The sequence below is a fragment of the Hippopotamus amphibius genome, chromosome 3 (genome assembly GCF_030028045.1).
Source record: "Hippopotamus amphibius kiboko isolate mHipAmp2 chromosome 3, mHipAmp2.hap2, whole genome shotgun sequence".
In the NCBI taxonomy this organism is placed as follows: domain Eukaryota; kingdom Metazoa; phylum Chordata; class Mammalia; order Artiodactyla; family Hippopotamidae; genus Hippopotamus; species Hippopotamus amphibius.
Window position 1 is genome coordinate 44,823,617 of NC_080188.1, and position 10,984 is coordinate 44,834,600.

General features: G+C 35.4%; 1 non-coding gene across 1 annotated transcript; it reads left to right on the forward strand.

Moving 5' to 3' along the window:
- The first annotated feature begins 6,630 nt into the window (after positions 1–6,630).
- Positions 6,631–6,703, forward strand: TRNAE-UUC (transfer RNA glutamic acid (anticodon UUC)). Its single transcript has one exon. It is a non-coding gene; the product is annotated as a tRNA-Glu (tRNA).
- The last annotated feature ends 4,281 nt before the right edge of the window (positions 6,704–10,984 follow it).

Consider the following 10,984-nt stretch of genomic DNA (forward strand, 5'->3'; position numbering starts at 1 on the left):
CAAAAAACAAAAACAAAAACAAACAAAAAATAAACAATAAAACCCAGAAACCTGCACTGTCTCCTCATCTGTCATCACTTCTCTGGGTCATGCCACTAAGTCTCCATTACCTTCAAATGCTGAGTTTTAAGTTGGTTTCCACTGGATTCAATAACTTTCATCAAATTACTATGAGTTGCCTACCTGAATTTCCTGACCTACTATTTACTTAGGGAAGGGTATCTTAAATATTTTTATTATAATTCAAGGGTGGGTTGGGGGATGACAATAACAGTTCTTCCAAACTTCAAAGATCTTCCTGAAGACAAAATAAGAAAATGTACAAGTAATTAGATTATAAAATATAATAAAAATAGAAAGCTGAGGTATTATATATTATAATAAATATAATATTATTATGAAATGTTATTAATACACTGAGATATTATGTATATCTCTCTGTACTGGCTGGGAAAAGGCAACTTCTCATGTGGTCTGAACACCAGACTTTTCTTCACATTGTTCTCTCTAACTGGAATTTCCTCCCTTCCTAAATCTGATTATATTCCAGCCAGCCTAGATTCACTAAACCTCACATATTCCAACATTCAATACCTGTGTGGCCTTGGACAAGTAATTTGGACAAGAAATATTTAATGAGGATATTCTAGGCTGGATATTAGAGTTTAGCGTGAGAAAATGATTTGCACAAGATAATATCATAAATGGCAGACTAGAACTCACATCTTCTGTCTTAGAGACCAGCCACCATCTGCTGACCTATCCTGCTTTCCCTAGGGTTACATCAAGGAATTCAAAGATTATTGCCAAACTCAACACAGTTCTACACTGTTTGTTATTTTATTATGTCATATGTGTCCACAGTTTCCTCTTAGGATTTTTGTAGGGACACCACAATTTTTTCTACCAATGAAATTCTCAGATATTAAGCTCTGTTAATAAGAAGCAATTTTTTTATATTTTAATAATCATATTAAACATTAAAATATTATTTAGTTCTATTTCATTTTTTAAACTTTTTATCTGTTTTTTCTCATTATAAAATTAATATCTGCTTCCTTTAATTACTTGTCTGCATTTCAGATTTTCTTACGATTAATATTTTTATATACTACTCGATACTTCCATAAATATGAATACCTGTCTCCACATTCTTAACAGTAATAAATGCATCTATTTTACCAATGGTTTAACTATTTTATTTCCATATCCCACACCCTCACTTCTGCATAAGGAACCAGTTCTTATTTTTTTTAGATCAATTATCCAATTTTCTAACTAGATACTTCAGTTGTATAATTAATTTTTTCAGTTCAAGAAAGTTTTATCCTATTTTTTTTTTAATTTTTGTGTATGCTCAATTTGTTCTGCTTTTTTTCTCTTTAAATAAATATCTATGACCTATAGGTTAGCTCTTTCTTCATTCTCCCTCAGATCTATATGTCTCATCCTTGTGTTTAGCAAAGTGTCATGGTTAACAAACATGTGTTGGAGTCTGACAGATTTGAGTTTCAGTTCTGCTTTGTCACTTCCTGGCTGTTATCCTGAGCACATTAAGTGACCTTGACATGTCTCAATTCTTCCTCTACAACATGTGTTTGGTGTCCAGTATATACTCACCGACAAAAGCCATCTTTGCTCTCTTTTCTCAGCATTCTTTAAGAGTGCTTCTTACCTAAATAGACATTTCTCCAAAGAAGACATACAGATGGCCAAGAGGCACATGAGAATATGCTCAATGTCGCTAATTATTAGAGAAATGCAAATCAAAACTACAGTTAGGTACCACCTCACAATGGTCAGAATGGCCATCATTTAAAAAAATCTACAAATAACAAATGCTGAGGAGGGTGTGGAGAAAAGGGAACCCTCCTACACTGTTGGTGGGAATGTAATGCTGCAGCCACTTTGGAAAACAGCATGGAGTTTCCTCAAAAAACTAAAAACAGAGAGGCCATATGATCCAGCAATCCCACTCCTGGGAATATATCTGAACAAAACTATTAATTCAAAAAGATACATGCACCCCAATATTCACCACAGCACTATTTACAATAGCCAAGACATGGAAGCAACCTAAATGTCCATTGACAGATGAACGGATAAAAAAAATGCAGTATATTTATACAATGGACTATCACTTAGCCATAAAAAAGAATGAAATAATGCCATTTATAGCAACATGGATGGACCTAGAGATTATCATACTAAGTGAAGTAGGAAAGAAAGTGAAAGACAAATACCATACAATATCACTTATATGTGGAATCTAAAATATAACACAAATGAACTTATCTACGAAACAGAAACAGACTCACAGACATAGAGAACAGAATTGTGGTTGCCAAGGGGAAGAGGAGGGAGGGATGGATTGGGAGTTTGGGATAAGTAGATGCAAACTATTATATACAAGATGGATAAACAACAAGGTCCTACTGTATAGCACAGGGAACTATATTCAATATCCTGTGATAAACCATGATGGAAAAGAATATGAAAAATATATAATTGAATTGCCTCGCTGTGTAACAGAAATTAATACTACATTGTAAATCAACTATACTTCAATTAAATAAATTTTAAAAAGAAAAAAAAGAGTGCTTCCTGTTAGCCCTCTGCCTCACTGATTTTGTTTTCTGCATGTGAATTTGGTTCTGTATATGCTGTTTACTATTTTAATTCTATGATTATTCAGTTGATTCCTTCACTTGTTTCTTACCTCCCTCAACCTGCATCCCAACTTATTGTTTTTTCAAATAAATCTTTTGCTTTCAAAGAGATCATGTTTTCTTGGTATTTCATTGGAGATACAATGCAGAAACTTCCACAGGTTTCTTCTGTTTCCTGTGGTAGATCTTTACCAAAAGTGTGCTTTTCCTCAGCTTTATTCAGACACTGTAGCTCTCTTTTATGTGGCAGAATACCTGCTTATGTCCTCTGTTGCTTTCTTCCTGTCCCTTGATGAAAATTTTCATAGGTCCCATGACTTTTCTGCTTGTTTTTTGGTAATGGACAGCACTACACACTTTAAATAAATATATATATATATTCTTAATTCAGAAATTAGAAGTGTCCTGCCAGGAAGTCAAGCAGAACTGGGTTTCTAGTATGCTTCAGGCTGGAAACTCACAGTAGAAATGGAGTGAAATAGATGGCTTCCTCTCTACTTCTCTGTACTCAATCTCCACCCTGCCTGACTTACTAACCATTTTTGGACATTTGGGGAAAATATGGAAAGAATGAAGTGTTTTAGGATAAAAGTCTTATTTGAACAAACATTCTCATAAGCTGCCCTCAGGCTCCCTGAGACCAGCATATACTTGAAGCTCTGTTTTTGGTGAGTGTGTCTGAGGGGCCTTTGGCAATTCCTATCACTTAGGGTCCCTCTCCTGCAGTTCTCTTGACATGGGCAGATGTGTCTCTATTTTGGGTGGTCACTTGCAACTCATTCTGCAGCCCTTAAGAATTCAAGGCTCACCTGGAACTTCTCTCCACTGGACTCCTTCTCTCCTCCAGGCAGCCCCATTGGACAAGACCTAAGATCATACTACCCTGGCTCCCTCTCCTGTCTGGCCCATATCTGCTCTACAGCAGGAACTACACGTTTCTTTGAACTGAAAAACTGGCCATAGGATACTTTAATTTTCTTAGACTTGGGTTAGGCACCAAACTGTGAATACCCATCACCAGTTCCCAGAAAGGGCTTGGAGCAGCTCCCCTTACCATGCCTGAGAGGAATAAAGCAGAGCGCCTTAATCCTTCCACCTCTTATGTGTTTGTGTGTTGAGATAAGGGAGCTATCATATTATAGTAAGAGTTTCTTCTCCAAGCAAATATCATCAAAAGTCATTTTCTGACCTCTTTTAAGATCTCTGATTTGGCTGAGGGGTCCAAGGGTCATTGAACTGGTAAGCAACCAGTTCCATTGTTGTATTAATCAAGCTTTTTAAAATTTTCTTTATCGTATGACGTTTTGAGTTCTTAGGAAGACTTACAGACATGGGGAGAAACTGTCCCTTCCAGGGCTAACTAATTCCTAAAGATAGTAAACAACTTACTTGAAAGAACATCTTTTGTATGCAACCTAACCAATTCAGGGCCTTATCAAACTCTCACATATCAAGCCAACATTTCCTGTGCCCTAAATCATCCAGGGCCAGGTATCAAACAACCAGAGACCACTGTATAGCTCAGAGCTCACTGACATTGTACCAAGTAGCCAATTCTGAGCTGATTACTCTGCCCTAATTTGCCTTTCCTGCAGAAACGTCAATAAAGATTCTGGCTTAGACTTTCTTCTTGCTCCTGCTTCTGCCTCCGGACCAAAACCTGATGGTTTTTCTGTGGCCCTGTTTGGTATGTTCTGCCTTTTCTGGGGAAATGTAAGTAATACATTTTCTTTCAATGGAAATGGCCATTATTTGTCATTCCTCAGTCATACCTCTATAACTTAAATCCCAAGTATAATTTTAATAAAATTATAATGTTGCATATGGAGATCTGTTTCATTGTCACTTTGATGTCTGATGTATATCAATTTTATCTAAATTGAAACCTCAATATTATCACCTTTGTATAAATTCATAATTAAGTTTTTGATAATGCAGAGCTCTCTAAAGTTCCACATATGCCCTTAAGTTCCCTGGAGTGTATTTGTTCATTGAGAAGCTGCTGAGTTGATACTGTGTCTACCAGACAGTACACTGAGTGATAGGAATATTAAAATTCCTGCCAGGAAGTAAAGTAGGAAGACGCTGAACTCACCTCTTCCCATGGGCAGAACAAAAATTATAACTACTTACAGAACAACTATCCATAAGAACAATCTGAAAATTAGCAGAAAATATTTTCCACAACTAAAGATACAAAGAAGATGGGTAGGAAGGGCAGAGATATGGTATATCAAGGACCCACACCCCTGGGTCAACAACCCACAAGCAAGAGGAATATTATAGCCATAGAGGTTCTCCCCAAGGAGCAAGGGGGTTTAAGCTCCACATTGGGCTCCCCAGATTGGGGATCCTGCACTGGAAATTTGAGCCCCCAGAATGTCTGGCTTTGAAAACCATCAGGGTTTAGCAGGAGAGCTAGAGGACTGTAGGAAAAAAAAGACTCCATTCCTAAAGGACACACACAAAATTTCACATGCTCCAAGTCCCAGCACAGAGACAGTGGTTTGAAAGGAGCCTAGGTCAGACCCACTCATTGATTTTGGGGAGCCTCCTGGAGAGGCAGGAGGCAACTGGCTTTCCCTAGGAATGGAGATACTGGTAGAGGCTCTTTTTGGGAACTCATTCTATGACAATGACACTAGAGCTGACAAGTGCCATTTGAAATCTTCCCTCTTTCTATAAATTCCAAGAACTTGCCCTGCCCACAAGTGGGCCTACAGTAGCCACACAACCCTTAGCTGCACAGCCAACTTTGTGAGGAACCAAACCCACTGACTAACAGGTGCAGCTGTGCACCATCAGGCCACACAGCCAGCCATGAGGGAAGACTACCTCACCTTCCAGAGGACCCAAAGCCACCACACAAGGCAACGCCCAACAGTGTGTCCACTATAGTTGGCCCCACAACAACAGGGGGCCCATGCTGTCCACACAGGGGCCACCTCTAGAGCATATAGTTCTGATGATTTAGGAGAGTGTATTCTGGGCCCTATATGACATCTCCTACATAAGGGCACCTCTCCAAGATTGGGAGACAAAACCAACCTACCTAATTTCTGATATGTATAGAAATGCAGAGAATTAGGCAAATGAGAAGACAGAGGAATATGATCCAAACAAAGGAACAAGACAAAACCTCAGAAAAAGAACTAAACAAAGTGGAGATTAGCTATGTACCTGATAAAGAGCTCAGGTAATGATCATAAAGATGTTCAATGAACTCTGAAGAATTATGGATAAACATAGTGAAAATTTCAGCAGAGTTAGAAAATACAAAAGGAAACAAACAGAGCTAAAGACTACAATAACTGAAAGAAAAAATAGAGTAGAAGAAGTCAACAGTAGATTAGATGGTACAGAGGAACGAACCAGAGATCTGGAAGACAGAGTACTGAAAATTACCCAAGCTGAAGAGAAAGAAGAAAAAAGAATTCTAAAAAATGAGGATAGTTTAAGAGACCTTTGTTACAAAAACAAGGTATTAATATTCACATTATCAGGGTCCCAGAAGGAGAAGAGGGAGACAAAGGGGCAGAGAACTTATCTGAAGAAATTATAGTTGAAAACTTTCCTAACCTGGGGAAGGGAACAAACATCCAAGACCAGGAAGAAGAGAGAGTCCCAAGCAAGATAAACACAAAGACATCCACACAAAGACATATTATAGCCAAAATGACAAAAAAAATTAAAGATAAAGAGAGCAAGAGAAAAGAAACAAGTTATTTACAAAGGAATTCCTAGAAGACTATTAGCTAACTTATGAGTGGAAACTGTGCAGGCCAGGAGGGAGTGACAAAATATATTCAAAGTGATAAAAGAAAAAACCTACAACCAATAATGCTTTACCCAGCAAAGCTATCATTCAGATTTGAAGGAGAGATAAAGAGTTTTACAGAAAAGTGAAAGTTAAAAAGAGGTCAGCACCACTAAACCAGCCTTTTAAAAAATGTTAGGGAATTCCCTGGTGGTCCAGTGGTTAGGACATGGCACTTTCACTGCCAGGGGCCCAGGTTCAATCCCTGGTTGAGGAACTAAGATCCCACAAGTCACGTGGCATGGCCAAAAGGGAAAAAAAAAAAAGAGAAATATTAAAGGGACTTCCATAAGCATAAAAGGAAAGGCCACAACTAGAAATGAGAGAATTGTGAAAGAAAAAAATCTCATTGGTAAAGGCAAACATATATCAAAGACAATAAATCAAGCACTTATAAAGCTAGTAGAAAAGTTAAAGATAAAAATAGTAAAATAATCTATATTTACAGTAAGTAGTTAAGGAACATACAAACTAAAAATCTGTAAAGTATGACACCAAAAACGTAAAACATGTGGGGGAAGTAAAAATACAGAGTTCTTAGAATGAGTTCAAACTTAAGAGATCATAAACTCAAAACAATCATGTTGTTGTTATATATGAACTTGATGATAACCACAACCAAAAACCTATAATAGACACAAGCACACAAAAATAAAGGCATCTAAACATAATACTAAAGATAGTCATCAAATTGCAGGGGAAGAGAGCAAAATAAGAAGAAAGGAAACAAAAGAACTACAAAACCCCAAAACAATTAACAAAATGGCAAGAAGTACATACCTAACAATAATTATTTTAAATATAAAGGGACTAAATGCTCCAATCAAATGGCTGAATCAACAAAACAAATAAGACCCATATGTCTGCTGCCTACAAGAGACTTACTTCAGATCTAAAGACACACACAGACTGAAAAGTGAGAGGATGGAAAAAGATATTCCACACTAATAGAAATGAAAAGAAAGCTGGGATAGCAAAACTAATATCAGACAAATAACTTTAAAACAAAGACTGAATTAATAGACAAAGAAGTACATTACATAAAGATCAAGGGATCAATCCAAAAAGAAGATATAACAATTATAAATATATATGTACGCAACATAGGAGCACCTAAATACATAAATCAAATATTAACAAACAGAAACAGAGAAATTGATAGTGATAGAATAATAGTGGGAACTTTTAACACCTCACTTACATCAATGGACAGATCATCCAGACAGAAAATCAATAAGGAAATATTAACCTTAAACAACACATTAGATAGTATGGACTAAATAGATATTTATAATAGAACATTCCATCCAAAAGTAGCATGATACACTTTCTTTTCAAGTGCCTGTGCAACATTTTCTAGGATAGATCACATACTAGGCCACAAAACAAATCTCAATAAATTTAAGAGCACTGAAATTATATCAAGAGTTTTTTCTGACAACGATAGCATGAGACTAAAATTCAACTATAAGAAAAAACTTCAAAAAAACACAAACATGTAGGGGATAAACAATATGCTACTGAACAACTAGTGAGTCACTGAAGAAATCAAAGAAGAAATCACAAAATACCTGGAGATAAATAAAAATGGAAACACAATGATCCAAAATCTATGGGACATAACAAAAGCAGTTATAAGTGGGCAGTTTATAGCAATACAAGCCTACCACAGGAAATAAGAAAAATCTCAAATAAACAATCTAATCTCTACCTAAAGGAACTATAAAACAAAAAAAGAAAACCCAAAGTTAGTAGAAGAAAGGACATCAAAAAGCTCAGAGCAGAAATAAATAAAATAGAAACTAAAAAAATCAATAGAAAAAAATCAATGAAAGTAAAAGCTGATTCTTTGAAATGAAAAACAAAGTTGATAAACCTTTAGCCAGACTCATTAAGAAAAAAAGAGAAACAGTCCTAAAAATAAAATCAGAAATGAAAGAGAAGTTACAACCAACACCACAGAAATACAAAGGATCCTAAGAGATGAGTGTGAACAATCATGCACCTATAAATTGGAAAAGCCTAGAAGAAATGGACAAATTCCTAGAAACATTCTTCCAAGATTGAATCAGGAAGAAATAGAAAATATAAACATACTGACTACCAGCAATAAAACTGAATCAGTAATTTAAAATACTCCCAATAAACAGAAGTCCAGGACAAGACAGCTTCACAGATGAATGCTAACAAGCACTTAAAGAAGAATTAAAACCAATCCTTCTCATACTATTCCAAAAAACTGAAAAGGAAAGAACTCTTCCAAACTCATTCTATAAGACCAACATCACTGATACCAAAGCCAGACAAAGACACAGACATAGACACAGACACACAGACACACACACACACACACACACAAATACAGGCCAATATGATAAACATCAATGCAAAAATCCTTAACAAAATGCTAGCAAATGGAATTCTATAATAGATTAAGAGAATTATACACCATGATCAGGTGGGATTTATCCCAGGAATGCAAGAATGGCTATCTGCAAATCAATAAATGTAATACACCACATTAATAAATTAAAAAATAAAAATCAGAATATTATATCAATAGATGCAGAAAAAGAATCTGACAAAATTTAACATCTATTTATGATAAAAAGCTCTCAACAAAGTGGGTATATTATGGCCTCTGCCATAATATGACAAACCCATAGCCAACATCATATTCAATGGTGTAAAGCTGAAAGCATTTCCTCTAAGATCAGGTACAAGACAAGGACATCCACTGTTGCCACTTTTATTCAACACAGTGTTGGAAGTCCTAGCCACAGCAATCGGACAAGAAATAGGAATCCAAATTGGAAAGGTAGATGTAAAACTGTCACTGTTTGCAGATGACATGATGATGTGTATGGAAAATCCTAAAGACACTACTAAAAAACTAATAGGATAAGTAAATGAATTCAGTAAAGTTGCAGGATAAAAAATTAATAAACATAAATCTGTTGCATTTCTATATGTTAATAATGAAATATCAGAAATTAAGTAAACATTCTCATTTATAATTGCATCCAAAAGAATTAAATAGAAATAAGTCTAACGAAAGAGATAAAAGACTTGCACTATGAAAACTTTAAGACACTGATGAAAGAAACTAAAGATGACACAAACAAATGGAAAGATATACCATACTCATGGATTGGAAGAATTGATATAGTCAAAATGACCATACTACCCAAGACAATATACCAATTCATATGCAATCCCTACCAAAGTACAAATGGCATTTTTCACAGATCTAGAACAAATAATTCTAAAATTTATACAGTACCATAAAAGACTCAAAATAGCCAAATCAATTTTGAGAAAAATGAACAAAACTGGATGTATCACATGCCCTGATTTCAAACTATATTACAAAGCTACTGTAATCAAAATGTTATAATACTGGCACACACACACAAAAAGACTCATAGATCTATGGAACAGAATAGAGAGCCCAGAAATAAGCCCACAGTTATGTGGTCAATTAACCTATGACAAAGGAGGCAATAATATACAAAGGGGAAAAGAGAGCCACTTCAATAAATGGTGTTGGGACACCACTGGAAATTGAAAAGCTGAATGCAAAAGAATCAAGCTGGAGTACTTTCTCACAACACATACAAAAATAAACTCAAAATGGATTAAAGACTTAAATGTAAAACCTGAAACCATGAAACTTTTAGAGGAAAATATAGGCAGTATGCTATTTGACATTTGTCTTAGCAATATTTTTTTGGATATGTCTCCTCAGGCAAGGGAAAAGCAAAAATAATTAAATGGGACTACATCAAACTAAAAAACTGCACAGTGAAGGAAACTATCAACAAAATGAAAAGACAGCCTACTGAATGAGAGAAAATTGCAAACAATATATCTGATAAGGGGTTAATATCCAAAATATACAAAGAACCCATATAACTCAACATCAAAAATCCCAGATAACCCAGTTGAAAAATGAGCATGGGACTTGAATAGAAAAAATTTTTACACAGACATACAGATGACCAACAGACACATGAAAAGACACTCAACATCACTAATCATCTGGGAAATGCAAATCAACACCTAATAAGATACCACCTTACACATGTTAGAATGACAATCATCAGAAAGACAACAAATAACAAGCATTGGTGAGAACGTAGAGTAGGGTAAACCCTCATGCACTGACGGTGGGACTGTAAATTAGTGCAACCACTGTGAAAAACAGTATGGAGCTTCCACAGGAAAGTAAAATTAGAACTACCATATGATCCAGCAACTTGACTTCTGGTTATTTATCTGAAGAAAACAAAAACACTAATTTGAAAAGATATATGAACCCCAACGTTCATTGCAGCATTATTTACAATAGTCAAGATATGGAAACAAACTAACTGCTCATTGTTAGATGAATGAATAAAGAAGACGCAGTGTGCATGTGAGTGTGTGTGTGTGTATATATATAGTATATAATAATATATAATAATATATTACATTTATATAATGGAATATTACTCAG